Source organism: Neovison vison, chromosome 12, assembly GCF_020171115.1.
Source record: "Neovison vison isolate M4711 chromosome 12, ASM_NN_V1, whole genome shotgun sequence".
NCBI classification, from domain to species: domain Eukaryota; kingdom Metazoa; phylum Chordata; class Mammalia; order Carnivora; family Mustelidae; genus Neogale; species Neogale vison.
In genome coordinates, this window is record NC_058102.1 from 121,858,978 (window position 1) to 121,871,461 (window position 12,484).

The 12,484-nt window shown below is 44.9% G+C and overlaps 1 protein-coding gene across 2 annotated transcripts in view; it reads right to left on the reverse strand.

Annotated features, from left to right (window-relative positions):
* The window catches only part of FAM107B (family with sequence similarity 107 member B), a 227,979-nt gene that overhangs the window by 61,391 nt on the left and 154,104 nt on the right, over positions 1-12,484 (reverse strand). The gene's annotated exons all lie outside the window — the stretch shown is intronic.

Here is a 12,484-nt window from a genome sequence, read left to right on the forward strand (position 1 = left end):
ATTGGAGGTCTCTATAAACCAGTGTCCTCTTTGGTAAAATATAGTCATGTGATCATCTGAGGATCAAAAAAATAACACACATAACGCATTTACACATGCACAAGAAAAACAGTAAGTATTTGTGACCCGCATTCTGGACCAAGTTCAGTTCCAACTCCACCAGTGATTAGCATGTGGTCTGAGCCCAGCTAGCTGCCAGGTCTGAGTGTCCGATTATTCACTAAAAAATAAGGATTCTGGGTTAGCTGACCTCTGGATCTCTGTGGCTTCTCCAAGCTCAGACTCTCTCTGACAACATGATACGGTTTACAATTTCAAACACCTTAAGGCTTCTAGTACCTACACGTTTCTTCTAGGATTTATTGGTCAGAGCCATGATTTGATACCAAGTGTGTGCTCACAAACACAACTGCTCATCGTAAAACTGTGCTTAAGGGAATCCTAGAACCTGCTTTGTGATGACCCCTCTCACAAGTGGTTTCCAGGAACACACGGTGGCAAAAGAAAGGCCTGCCTGTGAGAAGAGAAATCCATATATTTCCATTGCAGTGGCTTTCAAAGGTTGAGGCTGTCCCTAAATCAGGATGCTGGTGTAGTATGTCCTCATGCGGTTTGGCAGGGAAGGAGCATATGGAAATTAAATTCATTTACTATAACCACCCTTCTTCATAAAAGGAGCTCTCAACTACTTCCTGCTGGAAACACTACAAGAATCTATCCTTTCTGAGCTACACAATCAAGTCAAAAAGCTGCTACTAAAGGTCGCTTGCTCCTAGATCCCGGCAGAACAGAAACTATTTCAGACTGATCATTCTCCTCCCATTGTTTTAAACTCATCAGTGACACCTTTTCTAAGGAAAGACGGAGCTTTAATGTCCTTACTTAGGTGTCAGATTTAAAATGATTATTGACAAAGATCATCTGTCATGGTGTGCCCCATCACACCGGACTCCAGCTCATAAACCCACATCATAATCTCCTAATTTAGGTGGTGGCCAGGCACCCAAGTTATGTAAACAACAGGAGAGAATTTAATGCTGCTGCTAAGCCAGACTTACAGTAAAATTAATCCGGTGCAGTATCAGTCATAAAAGATTGTGCAAATGGTAATTAGCTCTAATGATAGGAAGCATTGGCAACACCTGGAGAAAGCCAGACCAATCCTGACTTCTCTACTAACACTCTAGATGTCCCTAAGCTGCATCAGCGTCGCTGGTTTTCCCCGACCCCTGGCCAGTTTAAACTTCACCTCACTCTCACTAACCATGCTCATGAAGAAAGAAGAATCACCAATCTCTCATGAGACCTTCAGTCTGGGTAATAGTGCTCAGGGGACACCAACAGACATTAGGGGAAGGAGGGTGAGGAAATTCACAATTAAAGGCTCAAACGGTCGCACCGTGAACTTGGAGGAGAGTTGCCTCTATATTACCGCAAGGGAGACACCCAGACCTTTGCCTCAGATGATGCAAGGTGAAGTACACACCACCACCAGCAGAATGATCTCACCCAAACAGCTGGATGTGAAGCTAGTTAGCTTTAGGGCTAACTTCCAGTTTACAGACATTCAGAGACTAGTGGATCAGGTTTAAACTATCTGCCAAGTCCAGAAGGTGGGCCACTCTCCAAGACAACTGACCTGATTCTTCCACAAATTAACAGCTCTAGAAAAAGGATGGGGAAGAAGAGCTAATCCAGAGTTAAAAGGGTTCAGGAAGCGTAACAATAAGATGGTAAGTGTGGGCTCTGTTCCGATGCCAGTCTGAAGAAACTGCATGGGAGTGAAGTCAACGGTCGGAAGATGAGAGTTCTACAGATCCCTGCCCTCTGCCAGACCTTGCTGGCCGATATTCTGGAACCTCGCCTTCAGCCACCCCACAACGAAAGGGCAGGGCCCATCAGTAGAAACTGGGGTCCGGATGGCTGGGCCCCACCCAGCCCCACCCAGAAAGGGGAAACTCTCAGATAAGAAGATTCAGAAGATTCACAGCTGGTATAAGAAAGAAACAGATAGCTCCTGGGAGACCTAGAGAGGAAATCTACAGGTTCCTCTGTTAACAATTTTTGCCAACGGGTTTCCAGCAGCCCCCAGCTTCCTCTGAAACCCATTCATGCAAAAAGCATAAAAATCGCTGCTCCGAGCAGGAAAATCAGCATCCGAAGCAAGCAAGTTACATGTGCAACAGGGGAAAAGAGTCGAGCAACACCCAAGTGGCAACTTCGCTTTTGCCTTCTTGAGCAACGCTCCACCTCCTGCCTTTATTCCCTGGAGAATTTGGTTGTGTTTCCTTTTGTTTCCTGTCTTTCTTTTTTTAAAATATATCTAATGGAGGTAATAACGTACACAATGTAAAGGGCACACAACTCACACGTACAGCGTCCATCACTGTTCACTCCCTGCCATTTTAATTTGATTTGATTTGTCTTTCCAATCTGACAGCCCCACTCCTCAAGGCGAGTAGGGCCAGTCAGAAGCACACCTGGAATGGAAAAAGGAACAGGTTGGGGCATGTTTGCAATGTCCACGCTCCACACGCTGGTGGCCTCTGCAGCTGAAACATGCTGTCCAACCCACGTGCAAACAGTTAACGTGAATAGAGGGTGATGGCGATTGAAGATATGGCTCTTGTACTGCACCCTGTGGGTCTCTCACTCCGTCCCCCAAACGGACTTTCCCACAGCTTCTAGCTCAAGTCATGGGACTTTTCACCTGCTGCTCCACAAACTGTCGCAATGGCTGTGGAACAGTGTTTGCCCCCTTTCACCAGTTTCGAAGACCTGCCATTTCACTGGTTAATTTTTTAAAACACGGCAGACTCCCCTGCGGTTCTAACTGTATAGAGACTTTTTAAAGATCTGAAGGAGACCTTTTAAGATCATAACACAAAATTGTTAATTTTTTCACTCTTCAAACCAGGTATTCTAAAATAAAGAGTGGCTTTTTTTGTTTGGGATCTTGAAGTAGTAAACTGGGACCATAATTAAAAGTCCCTAAAAAATGAAAGATGTACCACACTTACAGAGTTACTTTAATGATGCCATAATTCCGTTTTAGAAAGACAGGAAGTTGCAATGCCAGTAAAGTGTCTCATGAGAAACCAAGGGCAGAATCTTGGTGTTCTGTTACTATCACTCATGATGGCTGAAATTACACAACCGGCTCTTACCAAGCTACTTGATAATCTTTAAAAAAAAAAAAAAAGGTAAACAGACACAAAGGAGGTGTTTAAAATGTTTTGAAAATTTTCAGAACATCGGGAGACACAAAGAATTCCTCTTCAATAGGGAATATGAAATTTTCCAATACGGATTTTATGTGAATAGGAATAAAGTACTGTTTGAATACAGAATTGTTACAAAGAGGGGAAAAAATGTATTACTGTATAATTATATAAACATCTTGAAAAATGCATCATGCCTAATTAAATTCCATCCATTAATAAGGCAGTAGCCTGGGGCTAGTTTGTACAAAAATGGCATTTCTGGTAAACACAGTATTTAAAACACTACTCAAATACACAAGCTTGGTCTCATGACATAATTACTTGTTTTTAATTTGGCGCTATCCTTATAGGATGCCAAAAAGAAAGCTACAAATGAACCATTTTAAGACACTATAATTTCCATACAGTGATGCCAAAAATAGAAACGCAGTACAAATATTTTCCGTAAAACTGTAATTTTGGATTTACCTGGCAATTGCATTACTCTCACCAGGATCCCAAACCCCTTCTGAAGTTAGGAAGTCAAACGCGTTATCAACACAGGGAACACAGACATGGTTCTGAGAGAGAAGGGCGAGTGTGATCCTGGCTTTCCTCATAACCTTGGGCAAGCTTTTTAATCTCTCTGTGCTTTAGTGTCTCATTTGTCAAACACTAATAATGCTACCTGCCTCAAAGAATCACTCAGAAGATGAAAGAAGACCACGAACACCACCATGTCTGGCGTCATAGTAAATGCTCAGTAAATGCCAGCTAATACTATCGACCCACCTCGGTGGAAACCATTGTCACCAGGACAGAGCACCTCTCTCTGACAAAAGGAAAAACACATTCCTCAAAAGCAGATGCATGGCATGAGAGGAGGTGAGCTGCAAACACGTTCTGTGAAAACAAACAAAGCCGGACACCAGAGGCCACATCTTGTAGGATTCTCAGTGGATGAAATTTCTAGAAAAAGCTACTTCTTCTAGAGACAGAAGAAAGGTGAGTGCTTGCCGAAGACTGGGAATGGGAACAGGAATCGGCCGCAAAATCCCCAACAGGACTGGGGTGACTGGTCGTTCAACTGCATGAACCTACTGAAGACTACAGAGCCGCATACTAAACGGGAGAGTTGTAGGGATGTAAATTATACCTCAATAAAGCCACCTTGACATAAACAAGAGATGTGTTTCCAAAGTGTTCACACAGGCATTTTCATAACACTCCATGATTATAGCGAATTCGGATATTTTATAGAGTACAGCAGAAATGGTAGAGGATGCGAGCAGGGTCAAGGATCAGACCCGGATCCCAATCCTGACCCAGCTTCCTTCATTTCAAGGCAAACTCTTCACTCCTCTCAGCGTCAGTTGCCCTATCTGTGAAAGGGGAATCATAACACTATTACTTTCAGAGGCTACTGTGAGAGTTATGTCATCCCCCCTTGGCCCCTCTGGGTCCCCCACATCGATAAATGGCGCCACCCCCTTCATGCAGTTGCTGGGGCCAAAAGTGTGGATGTCATCCATGGCTCCTCTACCTCTGGAATATTGGCTCCAATCGATTAGCGAGTCCTGATGGCTCCACCTTCAGACCGTATCAGGCACCCAACCACTTCTCACCAGTCCCATCTCAGTTCTTAATCCCGGGGGAATCACAAAAGCCTCCCCCTCTGGAGTCTCTGGACTTCCATTCTGGCCCCTCAGGAATTACCACTGCGCTCCAGGCCAAAGGGGTACGTAGAAAACACAAGGCCAGAGCCTTGTTCAGAGCCTGTTCAGAGTCCTCCCATGACTGTCTGGACCATGGCCTGCAGGCCCCACATGAGCCGGTGCCCCCCACATGAGCCGGTGCCCACCCAGACCTCACCTCATATCCTACAACCAGCTCCATCCACCTGGGGCCCTCCTGCCCTTCCCCAAGAGCAGAGTCCTCTTGCTTCTAGGCTATTATTTGCACCTGCCCCTGTACAGACAGGTGGGGGTGAGGCTCATCCCTTTCTTCCTTGAGATCTCAAATTCTCCCCCCAAGATGGGCCTCGCCTTTGAAAAAAACACCACTTCGGCCCCCCACCACACTCCAGCCCTTTCACCTGACTGGTTTCTTTATAGCTCTGACACTCCCTGGAATCACATACTGTCTGTCTTGCCACCAGAATGAAAACTCCACGCAGGCAGGGATTTCATCAGTCCTGCCCACTGTCCCTGCCACGTACCCCAGGGTCTGGCCCAGAGCCTTGCGCAGAGGAAAATTCCTTAAATACCTGCTGAATGAAGGAATCTCATGAATCACTTAGCATAATGCCTGCCACGTAAGAAGTCCTGGAGAACTGTACGTTGGTAATAATAAAAATAATATTATTACACTTACTGTTATTATATTTCACAGATAAGAATATGGAAGCCCTCCTAGGTCAACAGGCTAACCCAGGTGAAACTCTAAGTGTGACCCTTTAGTACTTCAAGAAGCCTCCTTGCCACGACCACATAGTAACATGTTCTCACTCCAGCAGGAGCCTAAAGGATCGTGCAGCTGATTTTCTCTGTCTGTTCTCTGCTTCCTCTGCCCTCAAAGATCCACCCCTGTCCTAAAAGTGTGGCCCGGGTGCCACAGAACCACAGGGAAGTCCCCTGGATGACAACTTCTAGTAAGGGGGCACTCCATCAGCTATGAAGTGTGCAGGCTTCACTTCACCCTCATGACAGCTCTAAGAGGCTGATTACCCCAGTTTACAGATGAGGAAGGAGAAAAACAGACATAAATGACCTGCTCAAAAATCATACTTATTAATGGGGAGCTTGCACTGAAGATTCTGAAAATCTTAAAAATCTAGATCTCTCTCCTACACACACCACACTACTCTCTGCATCCATTAAAAACAGCAAGAAAAATAAGAACCCTGACCACAGCTTTAGCTTTTAAATGACACTAAGTTATAAGGGAAAAGGATGTTATGAAGAAAGTCTTTCTACAAACACATATCCACAATGACATTCTTAACTTCCTCTGGGACATGGAAATTTGAATTCATCCACATTAGACACTCAGAGACAACTTCTGACTATTCGTACTGCAGGAGTTTATAAGGTGACTGTAGAGTTTCATAAACTCATTAGCATGCAACAGGCCCAGATGCCTGAAAAACCCAGATACAATGTGAGTTTCAACCTTAACTCTCATGGAGTGTGCTGACTTTTTAAATGTTAGTAATGACACAGAAAAGTTTACCTCAGAGTCACAGCCCTCTCTCCTATACACTTTATTATGACAAACCTTGATCCAAGAATATAACAGAACATGTCACTTCTGCTATCAAAGCCAGGTTATCTTTACAACACTCCTGAGATATGATGGCGTCCTGAGGAGCCAGGGGAAAAGAGAAGGGTGGAGGGGAGTCCCTCACCCTTCCCCACATGTCTCTTGTCAGCATCTTGGCACCACTGCCATTGAGTTACTAGAAATTGGAGCTATAAGACTGTGGGCAACAGCCTAATGCCCATGTCTCAGGAAACGTGTGTTTGGGGCTTCGCGACCTTGCATTTGCCCTTGCCGTGCTGGAAGGTACATCTTACTAAGTTCACCTCCCACATCTGCGACTTGCTGCAGGTCACAGAGCTGGGGCCTGGATTATGATTCACAGGGACCTGGCTTTCCCTGTACCATATTAAGAAACGCATCCCAGTTTCCAAACAGAAACACACTTGCATTGATGTGCCCGAGTGGCTCAGTGGGTTAAGCCTCTGCTTTTGGCTCAGGTCATGATCTCAGGGTACTGGGATCAAGCCCCGCATCGGGCTCTATGCTCAGCGGGGAGCCTGCTTCTCCCATCCCCTCCCCTACCTCCACCTACTTGTGATGTCAAATAAATAAATAAAATCTTAAAAAAAAAAAAAAAAGAAAAGAAAAGAAAGAAATGCATCCCATTTCCCAATCACACCCTCTAGTCCAGGACTGGTACTGAGCAGGGCAGTACCCCATAGACACGCCAGGACAACACAAGTCAGCATGGACAACAAGGATGATCAAGAACCCTCCAAACTACATCTACCTACAACCAGTCAGGAAGCAGATAGCTGGACCCTAACCCACATTTTCTCAATCCTGTTTTTGGAGGAGACTTTACAACACAGACTGAACCCAGAAGGTTGCGTAGGTTGGGCATTGCCCCCCCCGCCCCCATTTAAAACTTCTGGATCTAATGACTGAATTTATGATTCAGCAGCATAAGCCGGAAAAGCACTGTGGACACCCCAGAGGCCCTTGATGTTTCATGGCCTCTAAAGGGCGGGAAAGTTCTTTTTTTTTTTAATGGGCGTTTTCTTCACACGGCAGAACCCCGAGACTTTGCTGTGTGTGGGGAACATGACTGTCACCAAACCATGCCTCCCTCCCACTTCCCCATACACACAGCACCACAGAGCACAGACTGTGACTACTGCTTTTTAAAGCTTGGAGGCCACGGCTTCCCCTCCAGTGAAATCTTCGGCAGAAGGACTAAAGCATCCACCTTGTGTTAAAGCAACATTCCTCCCTTTTTTCTGAACCTCTCCCCTCTATTTTCCTTCCTACAGTTCACTGGAGTTTGAAAAACATCAAGTAAGTCTTTCTACAAGTTCCCCACAAAAACTGTCTTATCTTCTCATTTGTAACAGAACTTCCGGTGGGCACAGTTGAGGTCAGTTACCCGTCCTCACCACGTGACATCAGCCCTCAGCTCCTGGGAAGCCTTCAGGACAGCTCAGGACCCCATGTCCCCACCACAACTGACTTCCAAGGGCCCCTACCCTTGAGGTTCACCTCAGCATGAGAACAATACCATAGTTTCCCTGTGTCTCCCGGACTCCACACTATAGAAAGTGCCCCAACCCCTCAGTCACACTCTAGACAAAAATGAACAGTCCTGGGGCACCTGAGTGGCTCAGTGGGTTGGGCCTCTGCCTTTGGCTCAGGTCGTGATCTTGGTGTCCTGGGATCGAGCCCCACAACGGGCTCTCTGCTCGGCGGGGGGCCTGCTCTCCGCCCCCCCACCGCCTGCCTCTCTGCCTACTTGTGATCTCTGTCAAATAAATGGCTAAAATCTTAAAAATAAATAAATAAATAAACAGTCCTCTCCCTGTGTTCAGCCACACCCCTACCACCAGGCTCTCAAACTGATCAGCCCTGAGCAAGTACGCACATTTCCCTCCCAAGCCTCTTCACAGCCTTTAATTTCAGTCAGAAACCCAACCCCTCAGCTTTAGCTGTGATTTCCGTCATTCTTTCAGAGATACCTTAATTCATAGCTCTTATCGGGACTGTCCTTAAACAACTTTCTAAAAAATGTTTTTGAAAGATTTTATTTATTTATTTGAGAGAAAGAGAGAGAGAGAGAAGGCACAGGCAGGTTGGGGGGGGCGGTGCAGAGGGAGAGGGAGAAGCAGACTCCCCAGGGAATCTGAGGCGGGGCTCAATTCCAGGACCCTGAGATCATGACCTGAGCCAAAGGCAGATGCTTAAGCCACTGAGCTACCCAGGTGCCCCACTCATTTAAAACCTTTGTGTAATTTTGAGAAGTTCTTTTTTTTTTTTTTAAGATTTTATTTATTTATTTGTCAGAGAGACAGAGTGAGAGGGAGCACAGGCAGACAGAGTGACAGGCAGAGTCAAAGTGAGAAGCAGGCTCCCTGCGGAGCAAGGAGCTGGATGTGGGACTCGATCCCAGAACTCTGGGATCACGACTGGAGCCAAAGACAGCTGCTTAACCAACTGAGCCACCCAGGCGTCCCCAAGAAGTTCTTTAAATATCATCCTTGCCTGCCCTGCCCTAAGGACAGGGTCCCACCCCATCAGTCTTGTCAACTGCAATCCACCCCACGTTAGGCCACTGCTGGCACAGAAGGGGCTCTAAGTGAATGTCTGTTAAACGAAGAAGTCAATGAAAAGCCAAAGTTTCCCCTACCAGTCTTGGAAATAGCCCCTATTTACCATGGCTAAATGGCAACTTCTACCAGCTTACCAAATTATTTATTTTACTGATGCAAAATGAAATCAGTAATACCAGATGGGTAAAAGCCTCAGTTCCTTTTCAGCTGAGCTCCCTAAGTATTGAGCCTAAGGAAAAGTTCAAATGGATCAGGCCCAGCACTTTCTGTACTAGCAACAAAAGGGGGGAGAAAAATGACTTGCTTTCACAAAGGAAAAGCAAAAATAGGTCAAGACAAGGAAATTATACAAGAAAATGAAGCCTCATCAGGTCAACCCAGCACTACATGGCCTGGGCTGTGCACAGACTTCTGGTTGACATGGTTGACACCCGTGCTGTCCCCACACATATGCCCAAAGTAAGTTGCAAAATGGGCCAGCATCCACAGCTACTTTCTTGAGACTTAAAGAGTAACATATCTGTCGAAGTCCCCAACATTATCTGGGGGCTTCTACCAATGCCTGAAATCTAGGTCTTACTGAATCAATTTTCCTGACCCATTTTAAAACACATTCTGCACACAGAATCCTGCGAAGAAGGTACAGACAAGTGTTATCATGAATAACACTAAAGCCACATTACTAATATACTAGAATCCTTTTTTCCAGAGAAAAGTCTTCTACCCCTCAACCACTCCCAAAGAAAATCAGTATAAACCTTTTCCCCCTATCTTCTGACATTTTAAACAATTAAGAAAACAAAGAGGGCACCTGGGTGGCTCAGTGGGTTAAACCTCTGCCTTCGGCTCAGGTCATGATCTTAGGGTCCTGGGATCAAGCCCCACATCGGGCTCTCTGCCCCTCTCTCTATGCCTGCTTCTCTGCCTACTTGTGACCCCTCTCTCTCTCTCTGTCAAATAAAGAAATAAAATCTTAAAAAAAAAAAAAAAGAAAGAAAGAAAAAGAAAAAAATGAATTAATAAATGCACCCACCCTACCACAATTCGGAACAGGATTTCTCATAGCCCTTCTCTAAAACACAAACCAAGTCTCCTCTGAAATACCCCAAGAATGGATCCTGCAGTCCACGGGGGCAAGAGGCTGCCTGTCACAAACAGCTGTAGTAAGTCCACGACACAGGACCAACCCCAAAGTCTCCTCTCCTCCCCACGAAGCAACATTATAGAAAAAAGGCAAAGCTACTCAACTCTGACCTCTATTCCAGAGGGGCATACATTTTGCTTCCAGTGTTTCTGGTGTCCAAGGCCATACGAGGGTTGAAGGACAATATCCAAAAATTCTGATATTTCCTATCTGAGTTTCTTTTGACTTATGTGCCAGGGTCCTCTTATTTCTGAAGGAACTCTGATCATTACAGCGGACGAGACTCTTTGCACCATATACTTCACATACAGACTAACAAGTCACCACTGTATCGCAAAAGCTCCCTATAAGCCTGTATGCAGATTAAGGAGCCCCAAGTTAGGAACAGGAACAAAGATTGCACCTGATAGTACAAAGCCACAACTTCCTTCTTGTAAATTCTTCTGACTTCCAAAAGTATTGCATCATCCTCATGCTCCATCCACTTCTACACAGTTGTCTCCAACATCTTTTTATTTTGCATGGAGTAATGAAGATGTCCAAAACTTTTACAAGTGGAAATTGGAGAAATGAAACGTCCAAAAACTTTACAAGTGGAAAGTAAGTGTATGCAATAACAAAGCATTCAGGGCCAAATCTACGGTTGAACAATGTGTTGTTTTTCGGCTTTTTTTACAGAGCACACGCACTCCAAACCACTCACTACTCACGGGGAAATCCTTTTTTTCTACTTTCAGAAGTAAACATCTAGCTATAAAACCTCGGTCATTCCTTGTTCTACAAAAAGAGTGTCTTTGCATCACATAAGTCTCCTCAGTCGCAGAATTTTGCTTTTTAAATATTTTAAAAACTGAAGTATTTATTTTTTTTTAAATAGTCAATCCAAAACTACTCTTGAAATCTAAAGAACACAATCCCTAAAACTTTTCTGTCGCTTCATTCTTCCCAATTATGTGGAAGGTACCTTGTTTTTCCTATTTCTTCCCTTCCCCCTTTTGTGTAAGTAGTTATTTTAAGGCTATAAGAAGATACACTTCAGGGCGCCTGGGTGGCTCAGTGGGTTAAGCCGCTGCCTTTGGCTCAGGTCATGATCTCAGAGTCCTGGAATCGAGTCCCGCATCGGGCTCTCTGCTCAGCAGGGAGCCTGCTTCCCTCTCTCTCTCTCTGCCTGCCTCTCTGCCTACTGTGATTTCTCTCTGTCAAATAAATAAATAAAATCTTAAAAAAAAAAAAAAGAAGATACACTTCAGGCAACTTGTTGGTATTAATCCTATGAAGTGGCACCACTACTGTAGACTATGGTTATTCAATATATTTTAGTCTGATGTTACTGGTAAAGATCAAGAATCAGTAACTCCTTCCTTTATTCACACACACACATTCTCTCTCAAACAATCCCGCCATGGCTGCCAAGCCATAAACCAAGCTAAGATGCCTTCATCCTTAGGGTGTGTTTGGGTGGTAGGCGTTAAGTGTCCGACCTTCTTTTCTGTATTTTTTTCCATTTTATAATAAACATACATCATTCTATACTAAAAGTTTTCAACTTGAAACTACGAACCCTAAGAAATCTCCAGACAGACACCTCAGGTACTATTTCAACTTAAAGCAACTCCAAAGTAATGGCCAGGCAAACGTAGTCAGAGGCAAAAACTAACATACCTGTTAGCAAAAAACCCTCAAGTTAAAGAATGGAAAGCCTAACAAGCCTCATCTCGTTTTTTGTATTTCTCCTTAATACCATACACAATCTAATCAAATAAGTTAGCTCTACTATTGTTGACTTAAGTGTTTTTTGATGGTTTTTGTTTTTTGTGTATTTTTGAGGAAGGAAGGGTATGGTATCTTGATGCAGAGATTAAGATTTGCAATTTACCGTCTCAACAGGATTTCTCTCCACATTTCAGAAGGGTCTGTTACCATCCCCTATGCAGCACGTCAAAACTTGGCCATACAAAGCTGTGCCATCCCAAGGGACCCGAAGATGCTTGGAGAGAAATTATGGGAACCCAATTTTCAGAACTTCTCGGGTTGCAGACGCCACCCACCATGCTGGGTTTACTGGAAGAGTGGGTACGTAAAGGTATAAAAAATGGAAAAGTTACTTGCAGACTGTTTGGAAACACTGCGACGGTCACCTTTAAACCAGCGGGACAAGCCCCCCGCGGCCCCTCCTTTGTCTGCCCAGGCACAGGCTCGCTCCGGCCCCGGAGCCAGCTCCGAACACCCCGAGCGCGGCCGCGCAGCAAGGGGCGAACCGGGCGCCTAGGGCT